Below are 22,672 nucleotides of genomic sequence, written 5' to 3'. Positions count from 1 at the left end.
AACACTAGCTTCCTATGGAGCCTTATTACAGACAGGCTCATTAGGAAACACTGTGCTGCAGCCTTATGTCATTCACTAGGCTGCTGCACACAAGCTCCGGCTCCCCCGATCGCCGCACATGGGAGCCCGAGCATCACCCAAAGCGAGCACTTCCAGTATTGCCCACAGAATCTGAAGTATAAAATGTCTGTGTCCTTGCTGAGATGCCGCATCCTCTTCTGCACACTGCACACTGAATCAGTCAAAATACTGTTTGGCACCTGCACACATAAGGATATGGCCGGCTTTGGACAGGTAAGAAAGAAGTCATGACTGCTACCGTTTTGGTTCCCATGGACATGGCAGACACAGTGGTTAGGATGTTTACCTAGCCTGGGGACCGTCAGCAGGGGCCTTGTGACGAGCTTCTCAAGTGAGCTAAAAGGTACCTTTCTGATTACCGTGGCACAGCATGCACTTGCATGTTTTTTCTTCCTGCATTCTTTTATTAAGTGTTCTTGCATGGCAAGACCACTTACTGTTATCTCACATATATATTCTTATTATTATAGCCAAATTTACCACCCTAACTCCTCCCACAGTTTTTACACTACATAGACAGTAATATACCGAAACATGCGGATTGTTCCCGATTGGTGTGCTATTACTTTGTGGAACATTTCGCCTAATGTTTCACGAAATATCAGCGTTTTTGTGGCGAAATTGGTCCCATAGGAATGAATGGCGGAATGTTCAAAACTAGATTGGGAGCTGACAAAAGCTAGAGTGTGAGCTGAAAAATCAGGACATGATTTCTAATCTGCCACCACTCTCTCATTTTCAAGCCCACCTACACAAATCTTATATAAAAACGTTCAGCTATCCCTGCTGCCACTAAAAATCCACGGCTAAGCCATTGTCCTTATAGTTTTCACAATAGGACCATTTGTTTGCAACTCACGCCGTCCATTGACATTCATTGAAACTCCACTCCAGTCAACTCAAATTTGAAGGGCAATTTCTAAACTGCGACTGTGCCTTCATTTTTAATATTTCAGAGATATACTATGCATGAAAATGTAGGTCTGGGTCTTGTGATTCTCACAATATAAAGCTCTTCACTGTAGGATTTATAGTTTTTAAAACTACAACCATTTGAAGATGTCAACCGCCAGTGAAGTGAGCAATTTGAAGCAGTTTGTTTTTAACCGCTCTTCTCTGCCTTATTTGAAATCTAATTTTGAATTTGTGACAGTTTGGCCGGCTTCTGGTTAAAGGTTTGGAAATACGTTTTATACAGTAGAGAGTATTTGAAGTGTTTCAACTAGCTACATTTATAAAAAGAAATTAGAGCTGTGTTAATATCATCATGCCATCTAAAAGAGAGATCTAAAGCTGCAAAGATACGCTGGACTAAACTGGACCCTTCAGAACCACCCTTTCAGGATCTGGAGCCCCACAGCAGCATAGTGGAAATAGAGGTTTGTGACAGTGAATGTGCCCAGGAGGTACATAGTAAACCTGTGGTGTCATTCCCATGTTCAACTCAGTGTCAAGTTCAAGAGCACAGTGACAGTGTGATGGGCACTTCTGAGAACCATGGCATGCAAGAACCATGTGTACCAAGTGAGATATCTGTGCAGGCATCATTTCATCAGGATCATCATGGCTATGGAAGGTTAAGGAACAAACAGTGTACATGCATGACTGACATTTTTGGCATACCATAGTGAGCTTGATGATGTGAGGAAGGATGATCTTTATCAAATACTGAATACTGGCAACAGCTTGTATGGCACAACAATAAAACAGCTAAAACGAAGAAATGTCTATCAGCACCAACACTTGATAGTGGAAGAAGTGCCCCTCAGAGTCAACACTGACAAATATGATTATAACGTTGTTAAATCTCCAGTGTTATCAGGATGTGTGAGAGCCATGGTAGACTGTGACAACCAAGGTTGGTTTGTTGACTTCTCCACAAGACTTCAGTGCCTCAATGCAGATGTTACACATGCACTTTTAATAGTAGTGCCATATTGCATTGCATTGTTCAGAGACAAGTCTGGGCGATATGGACTGTTTGATTCTCATAGTCAATATAAGGATGGACTTCCTGCCACTGGAAAAGGAAAAGCTGTTATGATCACTTTTACACATTTAAGTGATATGGGGGCAAGGATTTATAAGTTGTATGAATTTCTCCTTACAGACACCAGAGGCCCTATTGATGGACTGCATTATGACTTCATGCCAGTCTTTTTTTATCGTGCAAGATGTCTGTCAGATGGTTTGCTGTTCCCACTGGTAAGATTAAAGGTGGTCAGTCAGGAGAGGCAATGGTGTCTCTCTGAATTCTGCTCAAATTACAACCATAAAAAACTATGAGGGGCAGTATACTCAGTAAAACTTCACTTTTAATAACGTATAGGAGATAAAAAGACGGCCCCTACAGACATACAACGAGTAAGACCTGCACACACTCAACCTAGTGGGGTGAGTGGGCATAGACAATTACATAACAAACAGGGATGTAGGTGGTAGACTGGACCAAATATGTGGAGAGGCGGGCGAGACTGTGTTAGAATGTCTAACCAACTGGCCCTATTGCCAGGGACGACCAATCGTCTCGGGAGTTGGGAGTCTGTCTCAAAACTGTGGAATTTATGTGGATAAGGTGTTACGTCCTTTTGTGTCGGCTTTACCGTCCTATGTGAGGGATACTGGGGATCTGCTGGGGAAGTTGGAGGATATTTGTATTGAGCCACACTGGTTCTTGGCCTCCATTGATGTGGAGGCCCTATATTCCTCCATTCCACACAAACGAGGTTTGGAAGCCACCAGCCATTATCTCAAGACCAGAGGGCAACAATTTACGTCGCACAACACCTTTACCCTCGAAGGTTAAACTTTATTCTGTCGAGTAATTTTTTCCTATTTGACGGCCGTATATACCACCAGCTCAGGGGCACCGCGATGGGCAGTTCCTGTGCCCCCTCGTATGCCAACTTGCTCCTGGGCTGGTGGGAGGAGTCTGTAGTGTTTAGTGAGCCATCATTATGGTTCATCGAGCACATCGCTCTCTGGTCACGCTACATCAACGATATTTTCGTGTTGTGGAGCGGACCAGAGAGCGATTTTTACAGGCTCATCTCTGAGTTGAATGTGAACATCTTCAACCTAAGGTTTACCTCTGAGATTGTCAAAGATCGCCTCCCCTTTCTGGATGTGGTTATTTGCAGGGACGACAAGGGCGGTCTGAGCACGTCCATTTATCGTAAGCCGACTTCCACTAACTCCCTCCTTAGTTGGGACAGCTGTCATCCTGTCCCCCTTAAGAGAGGAATTCCAACCGGACAGTACCTGAGATTAAAACGCAATTGTTCAGAACTCAGTGATTTTAAGCATCAGGCTAGAGACCTGAGATCTAGATTTCAGGAGAGAGGGTATCCAGACAGGACCCTCAGACTGGCATACGAAAAAACGAAAGTACGTACGCGAACTGAGTTACTCCACCCCACAACTGATAGGGCGAGTGAATCTCAAGGTACTGTCCGGTTAATAGGAACATTCGATGCCGCGGCTTCTCAAGTGAAGAGGATCCTGGCACGGCACTGGGATACTCTTCTTATGGACCCAGACCTGACTGATGTGCTTAGCCCCACCGTCTCCCTCACTTTTAGGAGAGGTAATAACCTAAGGGATAGGCTGGTGCACAGCCATTTTGCCCCTCCAGTGAAGCCATGGACGTGGCTGGACACACCCGTGACGGGATGCCACAGATGCGGACTTTGCAGTTTCTGTGGCTGCTTGTCACAGGGTAAGACTTTCACTGGGGAACCCAACAACACCGTTTACCATGTGAAGGGTTTCATAAACTGCCGGACAGCAGGTGTGATTTACCTGGTAACGTGTGTGTGCAGGCTAGGTTACATTGGTAAAACCTTTAGGGAATTGCGCAAGCGCATGGGGGAACATTTCGGAGATATTCAAAATAACAGAGATACCCCCATAGAGCGTCATGTGCAGCTATCCCATGATGGACGCGCTTCGGCCATCAGCTTCATGGCCATTGAACGTGTGCTCAAACCTGCACAGGGGGGCGATTGGAATAGACTCATTCTACAGAGAGAGTGTTGGCGAACGTTCACCTTAAACACGGTCGCCCCTCACGGTCTGAATGAGCAACTAAACTTTAGCTGTTTCCTCTAATCACCATAGCTTCTGTTTGAATCCAGGGATCAGATTCTTGGTCATTTAACCCCTGTATACTTTTGGTCTAGTATGTGGGACAAGGGACACACACTGTCATGTCCCCTATGAATGTGTAAGAGGGATAAGGAGGTTATGATCCCACCAGACCAATGAGCTGTTTACTTCCTCCTTTATGTATTCTCTTCTCATTCCATTCCTGAAACCTATACTGGAGCCGAGCTCTCCCTACTAATATACTTTTAAGAGGGGGACTGCCCAGTCATGTGTCATGCAGACTGGGGGAGTAGCTGTGCATGACTCTAATTGTGCCCCAAGATGACGCTGCACCAAACTGGTATGCAGCTTGACTGAGTCTGGCCTCTTTCAGTCATCTGGGACACCTTTGCTGTGGCTCTACTCCGATCATGTGGCTGCCATCATGACGCAACAGTCTCTGACGTTTGGCGCATCGCGGCGGTCACCTGATGCGGAAGTACAGCCGTGCGTTCCACCTCCAGCTCCATGAAATGCATGGGGGCTATGTGCGCATGCGCGGCCATGTGATCTCGGCTTTCCCGATCACATGGCCGCGCTAGTGAAGCGCCTCCTATGGCGTCATGAACAGGCGCCGGAGGTTATTGGGCGTCTCACATGGCCCTTCAGTCCTTATAAGGGGGCGGTCTTTGCCCCACTAGTTGCCGGCCACCCCACCACTGCAGACACCACCACCCTGGGTCCTGCTTGGAGGTGGACTTAGAGCCATACGCTGACCGCTGCCAACAGCAAGTAAGTGATTTGCCTCCATGGTCCCATACGGGATGACTGATGGGGGTTCATCTATATTACTTTACTTACTCTTGTTTTTTCACTTCTCAATGTTATCCTCAGACTCAGCCACACATTGACTGCAGCTACTACATAGGCTATTCCCTAATTCTCTGGTGAACTAGCCAGAAGGGATAACCATCACCTTTGCCCCGTGTCCCCTGATGAATCTTGGGGCATCCTTTGAAGAAACACGTCGGGACACTTGAGTATATCCCCACGTTATCCCCTTTTAGTGGTATTTCTGTGGGCTAACATCTTTATTTTATTTTTATTTTTTTATGTATGTGGTTCCATTGGACGGTATTTTTTCTTGTGTGAATGCCTTATTAGGGTTACCTATACAGGAAGAGAGTTCCAGTCTAGGCCACCCCTTGCGGGGCTTTTTGGACCCCGTCCCTTGGACACACCTTGTAGGGCGGACTAGGACAAGCAGGGAGGCAATAGGGACAGTTGGTTAGACATTCTAACACAGTCTCGCCCGCCTCTCCACATATTTGGTCCAGTCTACCACCTACATCCCTGTTTGTTATGTAATTGTCTATGCCCACTCACCCCACTAGGTTGAGCGTGTGCAGGTCTTACTCGTTGTATGTCTGTAGGGGCCATCTTTTTATCTCCTATACGTTATTAAAAGTGAAGTTTTACTGAGTATACTGCCCCTCATAGTTTTTTTCTGTTCCCACTGGTGCAATCTGACATACCACATAATGGAAAGCATGTGGAGAACAAAGTTACACAGATAACCAAAGATGCAACACACACTGGATTCCCAGCCAGCAAGCATTCTCCACGGTCACTTGATGCAAAATCCTCACAGGGCATATGTAAGGACAGTAAGGCATTTTCCAAATTAAATGCACAGCAACGAAAAAAACTGAAGACAAGACACAGAAATGAAAGAAGGCGTGGTTTCAAGGCTACAAAGATGTCTGTCACCAATAAGAAGAGGACATACATCACTAGCCGATGGAGAGCAGATGCTGATTTTAAGTTGAAGCAGAAGCATTACATCACCAGAAAATATGCAACAGATGCATGTTTCAAGTTAAAGCAGAAACAATACACAACCAGCAAATATGCAACAGATGCCAATTTTAACTTGAAGAAGAAGCAATACATCACCCGAAAATATCATAATGATCTTGCTTTCAGAAAACGTCACTTGCAACAGTGCATGAGTTACATGAAAATGAAGCGTCACACTCAAGCAGATTTTCGAATAACCCATAAGATGCAATATGCCTTCAAAATAAGAATGAAATACAGACGATGGACTCGTGTCATGCGGGAATGCAGTCAACCAGTGGACAACAGCCTAATGCAGACAGCTATATCCACTTTCCGTGAATGCTTTAAAGCTGGGCCGACTTTTGTGTGCATGATGTTGCTTGAGAAAGATCACACAGATCGAAACGTCGCATTGTATTGGTGAAGTTTGGAATGCCAAGGCTGGAGAGTGCTGCAGTTTCTTTTATGATTGCATCTGTGTGCACGATGTGTCATCGCACCCTTTTCCCTAACCATGTGAAACATTGCATTGACAGGAATTACAAGAAGAATCTACACATTGTTGCTGCCTTTTTGACAGGGAAATATGTCCATGTCTGCAACAATCACTGTCAAGGCCCTAAAAAATGCACCATAGCAGATGAAAGGACTAAAGAATGGATTTGTCACAACTGTGATTCACATTTAAAAGCAGGACACAAATCATCCATCGCTGTGGCTAACAACATGGAGCTGGTGCCCATTCCCCCAGAGCTCTGCAATTTGAATGTGCTGGAAAGACAACTTTTGGCCAAAATACTGCCATTTGCCAAGATCATCACACTTCCCAAAGGTCAACAGGCAGCTATACACGACGCTGTAGTGTGTGTGCCATCCGAGGTGGAAACCACAGTCAATACTCTACCAAGATCGCACAGCACATCCCAGTTACACAGAGTGAAGCTGAAAAGACACCTGACTTACAAAGGCCACCAGTTGTTTCACAATGTCAACATGAGAAATGTAGTAGTAGGTCTGTCAAAACTCATTGACACACACCCCGACTACTATGACATTTCAATCAGAGTGGATGAGACAATCGCTGATGATGATGATGATGCTGATAATGATGATGAGATGAAACTCGACAGTTGTGATGAAACTGAAATGATGGAGATACTTGAACGCATCAAAAGGTACAGTCTGCAGGTTTACCGGCTGCTTCTGAGCAACAGGAAGGCCATAACCAACAACCTCCCAATGCAGAGGATTAGAAGGATGTACTAAGACCTGGAATTGGCCTAGACAGTTGTTTGCAGCCATCTGACCTTGGAGAGTAAGCACATTGTGATGGAATATTCAGCATTGCGCCTGCACAAGGAAACACACCTGTCAGCTTCTTTAAAGTTCCTAGGCTTGAGGCAATGACTTTCCTTGTTAAGTTCCCTACTGGACAGAATACATTGGACCAGGCAAGACAAGTCAAACTGTCCCCAAGCATTTATTTCAATGCAAGTCTTTTTTGTGTTGATACTCATTTTGCAAGAGACACAAGCTACCTCTTTTTTGCGCAGTTTGTCACAGAGACACACATGGCCAAAATCAGCATGTCAACCCAGTTAAGAAAAGGAAAACCCAATACCAGGGATGGATGGAAAATATCCAACAAGTTCCTACAGGACAAGAGTGAGGTTGAGAGGTTGGTGCAAAACTGAGATGCCACAAGGTTCAAGCAACCACTGAGAGGGAGTCCAGCTTACTGGGATTAAAATCTAAAGAATTTGCTAGTCATGATCAGACAATTGGGTAAGCCAACTTTTTTTCTTACCTTCTCTGCTGCAGAATTCAGATGGCCAGAGGTAATAATGGCAATAAAGGCGCAACAAGGTCAAAAGGTGGATTTTGCAGAGCTAGACTGGGCTGAAAAGTGTGACATTCTTCGAGGAAACCCAATGACCGCCAAACGGGTTGATGCTCTGATGCAAGAGCTGCTGTTGGGTCCTGCACAGCCAATCGGTGAAGTTATCGATTACTTTTACCGGGTTAAATTTCAGGCGAGAGGGAGCCCTCATATACATTGTCTCTGTTGGGTAGCAGTAGCTCCTATATTTGGACAAGACAGTGATGACAAGGTGTGTGCCTTTATAGATCATAACATCTCATGCCAGCTGCCTGATTAAGCCAAACAGGCCTTACTTCACAGATTTGTAACAGAACTTCAAATGCACAGCAGATCTCATTCAAAATCATGCAAGAAAAGTAACAGAGTATGCAGATTTGGATTTCCAAAGCCACCTGTTAGAAAAACGAGGATAACTTACCCGATGCCAGAAGATCAAGGAGATCATGCAATGAAACCACAAGAAGCCAAAAACAAACTGAAACCTAATACCTAATATTGTATACCTGGAAAATGATCTATAATCCCAAAAGAACCACTGCCATACCTTTAAAGTACAAAATCGACTCAATCCCTATACCTTGTTGATATTGGATGAATATTTTGATAATATCCATTGTATTTTGAACAATCCGAATAGGATGTTACATTTAATGGGAATTACAATAATGCAGCTCACATTTTTATTATTTTTTATAATAAGAGTTTTACAATTTTTTATATGTATTTATGATGTTGATTAGTATATAGCATATGAGGAAAGATGACAAATGAATTAATGAGATATAATTGAAACATGATCTTTAAAAATGGTTGATAAAAATCACTATAAAAGCTTAAGTAAAGTTGTTGCAACAAAATCCTTGAAGGATTTTTGTATCCTGAGAAGATCTACAGCTTCTGTTAAAAAAAACGCATGTGCCAAACAAAAAAACGCACTCAAAACGCAATAAAAACGCAAGTAGAAAAATTGAAAAATAATGCGATTTATGAAATACTGGATGAGAAAAAATGGGGAGGATATACATGAAAAAAGAAAAAATGATATCCAATGCATCTAAAAAGAGAAAAAATGATGTTGAAAAATATTCCATTTCTGACTTTTGGAATTTCCAACCAGGAGTATAAAAATCAATCCAATATGGAGTAGGGTCATTACCACTGAAGAAGAGGAGAGGTGTCCTCGAAACGCGTTTGGTTTCTAGTGATCTGGACAAAGATCTTTATATGACCCAGCTATAAGAAGATTCTCCTTATATTCTGCGGGATAACAGTGCACTGTATCCCTGATCGGACGGAACGAAGCTTGTGCCTTATACAACTGGCCGAAGAAAATATCAACGAACAAAATCCCGAGTGCCGCTACGTCACTTCCGGAGCGACGATTCTGTCTCCGACTCCACGTGGAACGCTGACCAAGGAATAGCCGGGACGCCGGCTTCCAGCAGCCCTTAGAACACTTGGATGATTGTCCGACATAAAGGAGAAGGTAAGCCCACATAGTGGGTTGTCATCTGTACACCGTCTCAGAGTGCCGGACTGATATAGAGATATGCCCGTATAGCAGGCTGACATTATATATTATACATATCTTGAAATACCGGAGGGACTGATTATTATTGAAGTATACCTATAGAGTGGGTGTTATCAGATATACTCTGAACTGTCAAAATATACAGCCTGCTTGAAAAGGAACATCATACTCAAAGTTTAATATAACTGAAGTATTTCAATACTGGATCTGTCTCTATTAGGAACAAAAAAGAAGGTTTATCCCCTTATTGCTAATTTCTCAAGGACTTGCAACACTGATAAAATGAATTTATCACCTTGATTTATTTGTTACCACTGACACCAGATTGTGTTTATCTACTAACAGTGTATTGAATTGCACATTTATTAATATTAATTTTAACCTTTTATGTACCTACAATAAATTTTGTGATTTGCAACCTAATGACCCCTGTGTTGAGAGTGCCAGTCTTCCAATATTCTACTTATTTTTGCCGTGAAGGGTGTTTCACATTTAGACTAGAGCACCTCATAGTGGATGCGAGTGGGTGAGCTATTTCCTACATTTCTTTTACTTTTACACAAACTGAAACCAGTCTGGGATTTGCTTAATAACCCGAAAATGCATGTTACAGCTACTGGCACAGTGTGATATGACTTTGAATCAGTACAACTCTAACATTGAGGCATGACCTCCTCAAGCGTGATTCTACTGAAGCGTGATGTCGAGGACTGCTGGGTGAGCAACTACAATCCACATTTGCTGACGGCCTGGAACGCCAACATGGACATCCAGTACATTCTTGATGAGTATGGTTGCATCATGTACATGTTGTCCTACATATCCAAGCCAGAATGCGAGCTGAGTGACTATCTCAAAACAATTGTCAAAGAAATGAGCCCAGAAACAGTGACAGAACAAGAAGAAATGAAAGAAGTTCTTCAGGCTTATTCAAAACACAGAGAGCTCAGCGCCAAGGAGTCTGTGGCCTGTACGTGCAGCCTGAAAATGAAGTCTTGCTCATGTGAGGTTGTTTTTCTGCCAACTGGTGACAACGCACTGAAAATGAGTCTCCCACTCAGTGCATGCAGAACAATCCAGCCAATTCTTTTAATGTATGGATGACAAGTTTTGTCGACAAATACAGAGTCAGACCCGAAACACCTGAGTTTGAGTCCATGTGTCTGGTAGACTTTGCATTCCATTACAGGGCTGTCTATGGCAAGCAAAATGAAGACGGCAAGCACGTCAGCCTATTGAATGAAATGGGAATGATTCAAAAACGCACAAGAGGGAAGCCTGCAATCATCAGGTACGCATGCTTCTTAGAGAAGAAAGACCCCGAAAACTACTACGGCAGACTGCTTAAACTCTACCTCCCCCACCATTCAGAGTCATCACTGAAAACTGTAAGGTTCCCAACTTACCAGGATTTTTAAAAAGGCGCCTGTGTGAGCTTACCAAGAGAAGAAGCAATCCGAGCAGTGTCTGCAATTGTTACCAGCAACCAAAAGAAGTTCGGACAACACAACAAAATTGTGGAACAAGTCTTGGATGACTTTGTAAAAAACGGCCCTGTTGAAGATGCTTGGAACACCTTTGCCCAGAAGCCGATTTGGATAGGTTGGAATGTATAGAGGAACACAAACAATGGGAGCCACTTCATGAGAATGAACAAGATGATGTTCCGGAGTATACATGTCACAAGCAAAAAGGTGGAATACTTACCTTACTGTGAAGGCCCCATAAATGTGCCCTGATTTCCTTTGGAAAATGTACAGAAACCTTAACCGGACAAAAGCTCAGACATTCTACTCAGTTTGTGACTGGTGCACTAACCATGTGCGTGGCCTAAATCCTAACCCATTCTATTACTTTGTCACTGGCGCAGGGACAGGCAAATCACACCTGATAAAGTGCATCTATGCTAAGGGCAGCAAAGATACTCTGTAAACTTACCAGACTACGTGAGGAAGCAGACATATCCATGCCCAGCGTTTTACTAACTGCATTTACAGGAACAGCAACTTTCAACATTTCAGGCAACACTTTGCATTCTCTGCTGAAGTTGCCAAGAAGCTTGAAGCCACCCTACCAAGGACTTGGAAATCTCATAGATGAAGTGAGGGCACAGCTGTCAAATGCGGAGATCATTGATATTGACGAGATGTCAATGATTCCAAAGCCCCTGTTTGCCTACATCAACTGGAGATTACAGCAAATCAAAGGCGGTAAGAAACCTTTTGGTGGTATGTCAACCCAATCGAGATGGTTTGGGGTGAGCTGGACCGTAGAGTGAAGGCAAAAGGGCCAACAAGTGCTAAGCATCTCTGGGAACTCCTTCAAGACTGTTGGAAGACCATTTCAGGGGACTACCTCTTGAAGCTCATCAAGAGAATGCCAAGAGTGTGCAAAGCAGTAATCAAAGCAAAAGGTGGCTACTTTGAAGAACCTAGAATATGTCATATTTTCAGTTGTTTCACACTTGTTTGTTATGTATATAATTCCACATGTGTCAATTCATAGTTTTGATGCCTTCAGTGTGAATCTACAATTTTCATAGTCATGAAAATAAAGAAAACTCTTTGAATGAGTAGGTGTGTCCAAACTTTTGGTCTGTATTGTAGATGCCGATGATTACAGAAAATACCTTAAATAGGAGTGATGCAGAGGCAACACCAATCTTTCAAAAGGACACAGACAATCTGATTGACACACTGCAAGCAGCTTAAGGCTACTTTCACACTAGCGTTCGGAGCGGGTCCGTCTGATGTTTCATCAGACGGATCCGCTCCTATAATGCAGACGTTTGCATCCATTCAGAACGGATCCGTCTGCATTATAACTTAGAAAAATTTCTAAGTGTGAAAGTAGCCTGAGCGGATCCGTTCAGACTTTACATTGAAAGTCAATGGGGGACGGATCCGCTTGAAGATTGAGCCATATGGTGTCATCTTCAAGCGGATCCGTCCCCATTGACTTCCATTATAAGTCTGGACGGATCCGCTCGCCTCCGCACGGCCAGGCGGACACCCGAACGCTGCAAGCAGCGTTCAGGTCTCCGCTCACAGAGCGGAGCGGAGGCTGAGCGCTGGCAGGCGGATGCATTCTCAGTGGATCCGCCTCCACTGAGAATGCATTAGGGCCAGACGGCTGCGTTCAGGGCCACTTGTGAGCCCCTTCAAACGGAGCTCACGAGCGGACACCTGAACGCAGGTGTGAAAGTAGCCTAAGGTGCCCGTAATATGATCACAAGAAACATTGATGTTGAAGACGGGCTTGTTAACGGGACATTTGGCAAGATTGCAAGAATAATCATCCAGACTGAGAATGGTGCTACTACGATAAACAAGCTTGGGCTTGTGCTGGACAATCCAAATTCAGGACAGAGATACCGTAACAAGTCGTCTGGTGATGCTGACAACTTGGTTTACATAGAAAGGGTAGAGGAAAACCTGAGACAGAAAGGAGTTGTTCGCAGGCAGTTCCCCCCTAAGTTGGCTTTTGCATGTACGATTCATAAGTGTCAGGGAATGTCAATACAGTCGGCAGTGGTCTCATTGAAATGGGTCTTCCAACCAGGATATGGCTTATGTTGCTCTGAGTAGGACGACTACACTGCAAGGACTGCACATAACCGACTTTGATGAGAAGAAGATCTTTGCTGATCCTGAAATACAGCCTCCCTGGACGCAATGAAGAATGCATCACTGGAAAGTGTTATGCCCCTCTTAAAGTTTCTACAGACAACAGACAAACAGCAAACATTAACAATTTTCCATCACAACACGGAAGGATTACCAGCTCACATTGAAAATATCAAATCTCACCATGAGTAGATACTTGGAGATGTTTTTATGTTTCACTGAAACTCATCTCTCAGGCTCTTGCTAAAAGTCTCCAGCTGGAGGGCTACAACCTGTTCAAATGCAAAAGACACCTCTCGTACACAAACCTTCCTGACATTGCAAGTAAAAGTGGCGGAGGTGTCTCCTTGTATGTCAGAAACCATTTCAAGGACTTTGAAAAGCACTATCATAATAATGTGACTGACTTGGCATTCTTGGTTGTCAAACTGGAGTCCCCTGTACAAGCTTTGATCGCCGTTGTTTACAGGCCACCGGATTACAGTATTGGCCAATTCCTTACTAACCTGCTGGGCCTCTTGGAATCTTTGGAAAGAATGGATTGCCAACCTATAATACTATGTGGAGATGTCAATGATGATTTTATGTCCAAAGCAAAGAAGCCAATATCTGACCTTCTTCACTCAAGAGGATATACCCAACTGGTCTGGGCAGCCACCACAAAAAAAAAAAACACTGTTGGATCACATTTACATCTCCAGGGTGCAGCACTGTCTCCAGTCAGAAGTACTGCACAGTAATTACAGCTATCATGATCTTGTGTATTGTGTTTTGAGCAGTGGTTGTGAACACACTTAGAGCCTGCATAAACGGGCCATGAGCGTTGCCAGCAAACAGTGGTTATGAACACTGATTATCATCAAACAGATAGCACACCTTCACCTCCATTCTACGTCAAGATGCTGAGACTCCCCAAATGCATGTGGTCATACCTGCATCTGCTAGGCTTGATAATGCTGCTCATGTTTTTATAAATGTATGTTTTAATGTAACTGTTGATTTGATCAGTCAATTGGTTAGTGTAATGTTTACTATCTTTACTCACTCCAAAGACTCCACACAGTTACTCTGCCCACTCCATAAAGTTACTCTGCCCAGTCCAACCTTTCCACAGTTACTCCAGCCACTCCAACCACACAACAGTTACTCAAGCCACTCCACCCAGTTACTCCGCCCACTCCAGTTGTAGACTACTGGTGGAGGCAAGAACACTTCACACAATTTCCCCAGAAATTGTAGCTTTTCTAGTTATATATGCATTTTCTCAACATGTCTCTAAAAGTTATTCCATTTATAGCAATCCTATTTTGTATATTTAATATATTTCATATAATGTTTGCATCCGATATATGACTAATATTAGAACACCAGACTACAAAAACATGATAAATATATTCAAGATTTTGTTTCTTAGCATTTGTTTCTAGTTATTTTGCAGCTTGAAGCATCGATGCTGTAGAAGGATCATCAGTGGATCACATTTAGCCTGTTGCCATAGCTACAGGCACCGTTAACCCAAGTGCATTATTCAAGCCAGACAGGTAACCTTTGAATATACTTTTGATTTTGAGAAGATAACACAATAAAAATATGCACATTTTTCTGAATATACTTTGGACATTATAGGTACATTTTCAATTGTCATCTTTTAGTAAGAAAATTAGTGATAATTTTATAACCTACCCAGCCACCTTAGAAATTCACTTGAATATATTACACATTTATGCTGTACATTCCCATAGCACAGAGCTCACATACCACTATAGACATATACTATACCATGATGTTCTTCTGCATTATACAGGAAATCTTCTCAGGGATTATTAGGGAATATGTGATATAAATAGTGGCATACTCAATTGCTTGCTGTATTACAGAGGAAGCAATGCAGAGGCATTACATGACAGTACATAATTTGCCTTCAAATGATAATATGTAACCATAGGCACTCAGTGTGACAATCTATCAAGCTATGCATTCCAGAATTCTGGCTTCCAAAAAGTTGTACAATAAGGCTTTGTAACTTTTTAGGCTTGTTTTTGCAAAAATATTGCAACATTTTGCATATTTACACCACTCCAGGTAAATGGGTATGGTTGGCCTGTTGAGCTGATTTAAGCCAAATTTCTCAACTGAGACTTTTTTAAAAAGTTTTTTAAAATGTGTAACAATCTTACTCCAGTAAAGAGGTGGTGTAGGAAGTGAAGTAGCATTTAAAGACTGAAGTGTTCGACTTTATTAAATATTGTGTTGCCTTTGACAAATATGGTGCAAGTTATGACAATGCAGACTGCTGCATAATGGACATCAAAAATTGCCATTCTGATAAATATCCTTCTGTATATGCAATGATGTGATTAGAGAGATGATTAATATTTAAATAATCACATAACATTTGATGACTGATGTATACAAGAAGTCATAATTTAGTATAGTAAGAACTGTGGTTTCCTTTTGCTTATATAGCACCAACATCACTCATTGTGCTATTTAGATATAAAAACACCTAAGTTCATCAAGTTCAACCAAGGGATATGTGGGGATGTCAATATCACTTGTTTTAATTGCCCGCACCAATGCAGTTCACAATCTAATTTCTTCTATCTTACAAAATAGGACTAATATCATATGAAGTCAATTAACCTGTGTTTTTTTTTTATTTTATATGTGGGCAAACACATAAACATAAACTCCATGAACATATTGGGAGAAGGTTAGCTAAACTACTGAATGTGCGAGAATTTGGGATCAATTTGTGGCAACAAACTGTTGTACAGTGTATATATATTGCTCTAGATTTATTCTGTGCTTTAGATAAGTTTTGCACCTCAATTAAAAGTGTCTAGAAAAGGGGGCATGGCTTAGTGGAAAGGAGAAGTGGTGTAATAAAAGGGGACATGGTTTATAATGGGCCAACATGCTTTAAGATTTAAGCAGAATTAATAAAAAGCTAACCTTCTGCTTCCTCTGCCAGCTCCTCTCTCATCTTCTTAGTTGATGAGGACAGATATTCGTATTCCTGGATCTGTCAATCAAAAAGGAGAAGGAGGGGCTGGCAGAGGAAGCAAGAGGAGCAGAAGGACCAGGGTGCACAGAATGGCTTGGGACTGCCCTCAGTAAACATACCTTCTCATTTGCAGATTAGTAACATAGTAACATAGTACATAAGGCCGAAAAAAGACATTTGTCCATCCAGTTCGGCCTGTCATCCTGCAAGTTGATCCAGAGGAAGGCAAAAAAACAAACCTTTGAGGTAGAAGCCAATTTTCCCCACTTTAGGGGAATAAAAAATCCCTTCCCGACTCCAATCAGGTAATCAGAATAACTCCCTGGACCAACGACCCCTCTCTAGTAGCTATAGCCTGTAATATTATTACACTCCAGAAATACATCCAGGCCCCTCTTGAATTCCTTTATTGTTCTCACCATCACCACCTCCTCAGGCAGAGAGTTCCATAGTCTCACTGCTCTTACCGTAAAGAATCCTCTTCTATGTTTGTGTACAAACCTTCTTTCCTCCAGACGCAGAGGATGTCCCCTCGTCACAGTCACAGTCCTGGGGATAAATAGATGATGGGATAGATCTCTGTACTGCCCCCTGATATATTTATACATAGTAATTAGATCTCCCCTCAGTCGTCTTTTTTCTAACGTGAATAACCCTAATTTTAATAATCTTTCAGGGTACTGTAGTTGCCCCATTCCAGTTATTACTTTAGTTGCCCTCCTCTGGACCCTCTCCAGCTCTGCTATGTCTGCCTTGTTTACAGGAGCCCAGAACTGTACACAGTACTCCATGTGTGGTCTGACTAGTGATTTGTAAAGTGGTAGGACTATGTTCTTATCACGGGCATCTATGCCCCTTCTGATGCAACCCATTATCTTATTGGCCTTGGCAGCAGCTGCCTGACACAGTTTTTTGCAGCTTAGTTTGCTGTTTATTAAAATTCCTAGGTCCTTTTCCATGTCAGTGTTACTGAGTGTTTTACCATTTAGTATGTACGGGTGACTTGCATTTTTCCTTCCCATGTGCATAACCTTACATTTATCAGTGTTCAACCTCATCTGCCACTTATCTGCCCAAGCCTCCAGTCTATCCAGATCGCTCTGTAGTAGTATACTGTCCTCTTCAGTGTTAATTACTTTACACAGTTTAGTGTCATCTGCGAAAATTGATATTTTACTATGCAAGCCTTTTACAAGATCATTAATAAATATATTGAAAAGAATAGGGCCCAATACTGACCCCTGAGGTACCCTCCAAAATGAAGCAACTGATCTTCATAATAAAAGTATGCTTTTAATTGTCAGGATCAGTCCTATCGGGTATCATGCCTGGCTTAGTAAGGTTTATCTTGAAGACAGATGCTCTTTAAATCAATTTAGTATGTTTTTACCAACATATTTTAGTCACTCTTGTCTTTCTCATTTGGTGTATTTCAACTGTAGTTGACTGTTTCCTAGATTCACCCTCTGTCAAATATGGTAGGAGGGCTTTAAAAATAATTTAAAAAAGCAAAGTGATTTTTTCATATTGTTTCTCAATAGGCTAGCTAGTTGCCTGAAGCTAACATATGACAGTCATTCAGACACAACAAAGGGATTCATTACGTGCCTTCCTTAGCAGTAGTGCAGAGTGGCAGGATTTTAGATTGTTACTGTCTGAGTCTTCAGTCATTTAAAAGTCATAGAAACACTTTTTCTAATATTTAATTGGTATTATACACAATGAGTCCAAACCAACTTTTTGCGTGAAAATGAACACAATTTGGACTGCAGTTTATCAACACCTTTTGCTCTTATTAGCACTGATTATGTACGTACGTGTTATCTAGCTTGACAGTCGTTGATTCAGATGTATAATGTTAAAGTATATAATATGGAAATTGGTCTGAGATTACTGTTAACTAGAGATGGCCTTGCGGTTTGCCCGGCGGTCATTTCGTGGCGAACTTTGCGTGTTCGCGATTCGCCGAACATGCAAACATATTGCGATGTCCACCTGTGCCATATTCTTTTGCATTGCGCCGAACTTTGACTCATGAGACATCAATCAGGTGGGACAGGACAGCCAATTGAGACGTTTCAGCACATGGACACACCCCCACCCTATCAAAGAACCTGACCTGGCAGCCATTTTACATTCTGTGTTTTGCCAGTGTAGGGGGAGGTTACTTTGTGGAGCAGGGACAGACTGTTAGGGACACCAAACGCTAGCTAATAGGGCCACAAAAGTCCTTTTGTAGGACTGGTATAGGTGTGCTATCAATAGGTGTGATATACTGAGGGGTGTGAGATACTTATAATATACACTGCTCAAAAAAATAAAGGGAACACTTAAACAACACAATGTAACTCCAAGTCAATCACACTTCTGTGAAATCAAACTGTCCACTTAGGAAGCAACACTGAGTGACAATCAATTTCACATGCTATTGTGCAAATGGGATAGACAACAGGTGGAAATTATAGGCAATTACCAAGACACCCCCAATAAATGAGTGGTTCTGCAGGTGGTGACCCCAGACCACTTCTCAGTTACTATGCTTCCTGGCTGATGTTTTGGTCACTTTTGAATGCTGGCGGTGCTTTCACTCTAGTAGTAGCATGAGACGGAGTCTACAACCCACACAAGTGGCTCAGGTAGTGCAGCTTATCCAGGATGGCACATCAATGCGAGCTGTGGCAAGAAGGTTTGCTGTGTCTGTCAGCGTAGTGTCCAGAGCATGGAGGCGCTACCAGGAGACAGGCCAGTACATCAGGAGACGTGGAGGAGGCCGTAGGAGGGCAACAACCAAGCAGCAGGACCGCTACCTCCGCCTTTGTGCAAGGAGGAACAGGAGGAGCACTGCCAGAGCCCTGCAAAATGACCTCCAGCAGGCCACAAATGTGCATGTGTCTGCTCAAACGGTCAGAAACAGACTCCATGAGGGTGATATGAGGGCCCGACGTCCACAGTTGGGGGTTGTGCTTACAGCCCAACACTGTGCAGGACGTTTGGCATTTGCCAGAGAACACCAAGATTGGCAAATTCGCCACTGGCGCCCTGTGTTCTTCACAGATGAAAGCAGGTTCACACTGAGCACATGTGACAGACGTGACAGAGTCTTGAGACGCCGTGGAGAACGTTCTGCTGCCTGCAACATCCTCCAGAATGACCGGTTTGGCATTGGGTCAGTAATGGTGTGGGGTGGCATTTCTTTGGAGGGCCGCACAGCCCTCCATGTGCTCGCCAGAGGTAGCCTGACTGCCATTAGGTACCAAGATGAGATCCTCAGACCCCTTGTGAGACCATATGCTGGTGCGGTTGGCCCTGGGTTCCTCCTAATGCAAGACAATGCTAGACTTCATGTGGCTGGAGTGTGTCAGCAGTTCCTGCAAGACGAAGGCATTGATGCTATGGACTGGCCCGCCCGTTCCCCAGACCTGAATCCAATTGAGCACATCTGGGACATCATGTCTCGCTCTATCCACCAACGTCGCATTGCACCACAGACTGTCCAGGAGTTGGCAGATGCTTTAGTCCAGGTCTGGGAGGAGATCCCTCAGGAGACCGTCCGCCACCTCATCAGGAGCATGCACAGGCGTTGTAGGGAGGTCATACAGGCACGTGGAGGCCACACACACTACTGAGCCTCATTTTGACTTGTTTTAAGGACATTACATCAAAGTTGGATCAGCTTGTAGTGCGTTTTTCCACTTTAATTTTGAGTGTGACTCCAAATCCAGACCTCCATGGGTTGAAAAATTAGATTTCCATTTTTTTTTATTTTTGTGTGATTTTGTTGTCAGCACATTCAACTTTGTAAAGAACAAAGTATTTCAGAAGAATATTTAATTAATTCAGATCTAGGATGTTATTTTTGTGTTCCCTTTATTTTTTTGAGCAGTGTACTTTCTAACATAGAAAGTATGTTATCGTGCATTTGTATTGTGCAGCAGTTGTGTGCTGTTCTGCTGCAATACTGCAGCTATATAGAAGGACAAACGCTATTGGAGCAACTAATTGCAACGGGTGTGATATATCTGTTGCCCTCAAAAAAACTGATTGAGGGGTGTGATATACCAATAATATACTTTCTAACATAGAAAATTCATAGTGCATTTGTATTGTGCAACAATTGTGTGCTGTTCTGCTGCGATACCGCAGCCATATAGAGGGATAAGCGCAATTGGAACAACTATTTGCAACGGGTGTGATATACAGTGCCTTGCAAAAGTATTCACCCCCTTGACTTTTTCCGTATTTTGGTGCCTCACAACCTGGAATTAACATGGATTTTTTGAGGATTTGCAACATTTAATTTACAAAATATGCCCAAAACTTTGAAGATTTTATTATTATTTTTTTATTGTGAAGCAATAATTGTGAAGGACAAAATAACAGAACAAGTCAATGTGCATAACTATTCAAGTCTCTATGAGCTTGCCAAATCTTACCACTGGGATTTTTGCCCATTTCTCTTTCCTTCAAGTTGGATGGTTTGCGCTAACCACAATTTTTCTATTGGATTGAGATCTGAGCTTTGACTAGGCCATTCCAACACATTTACATGTTTCCCCATAAACCACTCAAGTTTTGCTTTAGCAGTGTGTTTGGGGTCATTGTTCTGCTGGAAGGTGAACCTCCGTCCTAGCCTCAAATCACACACAGAGTGCTACAGGTTTTGCTCAAGAATATCCCTATATTCAGCACCATCCATCTTTCCCTCAACTCTGACCAGTTTCCCAGTACCGGCTGCTGAAAAACAGACCCACAGCATGATACTGCCACCACCATGTTTCACTGTGGGGATGGTGTTCTTTGGGTGATGTGATGGGTTTGCGCCAGACATAGTGTTATCTTTGATTGCCGAAAAGTTAAATTTTAGTCCCATCAGACCAGAGCACCTTCCTCCATATATTTTGGGAGTCTCCTATATGCCTTTTCGCATACTCATAACGTTCCTTTTTGTTTTTAGCTGAAAGTAATGTCTTTCTTCTGGCCAATCTGCCATAGAGCCCAACTCTATGGAACGTAAGGCCTATTGTCTAGTGATTTGCGAGCATGCTCGGCCAAGTACCGGTTCGGCTTGAGCATCACTATGCTCGGCAGATCCGAGCGCTCGCCCGAGTACCATATGTGTTTGAGTGCCATGCTCGAGTCTCCTCCCCGCACGTTTGGCGCCTTATAAGCAGCTAAAAAACATGCTGGTAAGTATTGCCATCACTGTAATGCCATTAGCCATGTTTTCTACTGGCATTACAGTGATTGGCTGGCCGGAACATGTCATCGGGTGCTATATAGCACTGGGTTACATGGGTTCGGCTCATTGCGAGTCAGGGAGAGCTGCTGTTAGGTAGGAACAGACAATATAGAGAGAATTTGATCGCAAATTACTTATTTTAAACACGTTTCAAAGACCCCAAAGTGCTTTTAAGGACTACTGTGTGTGTTGGCAGCAATTTAAAGTGCAGATTTGCACTTTTTTTGTTTACATTTACAAAAAAATCACTTCATTGACTATCTTAATGGAAGGTGTCTGCAGTGACTTCAGACATCTGTGCAATACATTCTGTGTATCAGGGGCATAGATAGGAAGAATATCAGTGAACACAGCACCCAGTTATTTTGTCTGCGGCAGAAACCGTTTATTGCAGCACATTGCATTTCTATACCGTCTGAGTGCTTCAATCCCATATATTGGGAAAAAGTGAAAATCAATATATATACAAATTTCACTGAATCTGCACACAGTTTTGTTGACTATGATAGAAACCGTTCATTGCAGCGCATTGCATTTTTATACCGTCTGAGTGCTTCAATATCATATATTGGAAAAAAGTGAAAATCAATATATAGAAATTTTGCTGATTCTGCACACAGTTTTATTGTTTGCGGCATAAACCGTTCATCACAGCGCATTGCATTTCTATACCGTCTGAGTGCTTCAATCCGATGCCTCCTCATCCGAGTGCTTCCTCATCCGATGCCAAGAATGGCTGCGCATTGGTAAGGTCTGGGAATGGATGGGAAAATAATTCCTCTGACTCTACAGTAGTGGAGGGGCTATGGTGGTGGTGGTAGTATATTTGGGGGTGCACACAGCAGAGAGTGAGGAGGGTGCAGATACAAAGGGTGAGGAGGGTGCATAAGTGAAAGGCTGAGTGATCCACTCAACCAACTGTGGTGCGTCCTGTGAAGTAATCGCACACACCTTCTCCAACTTCCCACCTGTTGACCTGCCCGACACCACCCCTGCAGAATGGCCTGCCTCTTCCTCTGCCTGTCATTTTCAAAATGACCCTGTGCCAAAGTCCCTATATAAGAGCAGTATTTGTGGAAGTAGGTGTATAAAACACCTGAATCAATATTTGGTGGAAGCAGGTATATCGCACCCCTCAATCTGTATTTTGTGGAAGCAGGTATATCAATCCCCTTAATCTGTATTTTGTGGAAGCAGGAATATTGCACCCCTCAATCAGTATTTTGTTGAAACAGGTATTTAGAACCCCTTAATCAGAATTTTGTAGAAGCAAGCATATAGCACCCCTCAATCAGTATTTTGCGGAGACATGTATATAGAACCCCTGAATCAATATTTGGTGGAAGCAGGTATATCACACCCCTCGATCATTATTTTG

The sequence above is a fragment of the Bufo bufo genome, chromosome 8 (assembly GCF_905171765.1).
Source record: "Bufo bufo chromosome 8, aBufBuf1.1, whole genome shotgun sequence".
NCBI classification, from domain to species: Eukaryota; Metazoa; Chordata; class Amphibia; order Anura; family Bufonidae; genus Bufo; species Bufo bufo.
The sequence above is the reverse complement of the archived record's forward strand: the minus strand, read 5'-3'. Positions refer to the sequence as shown.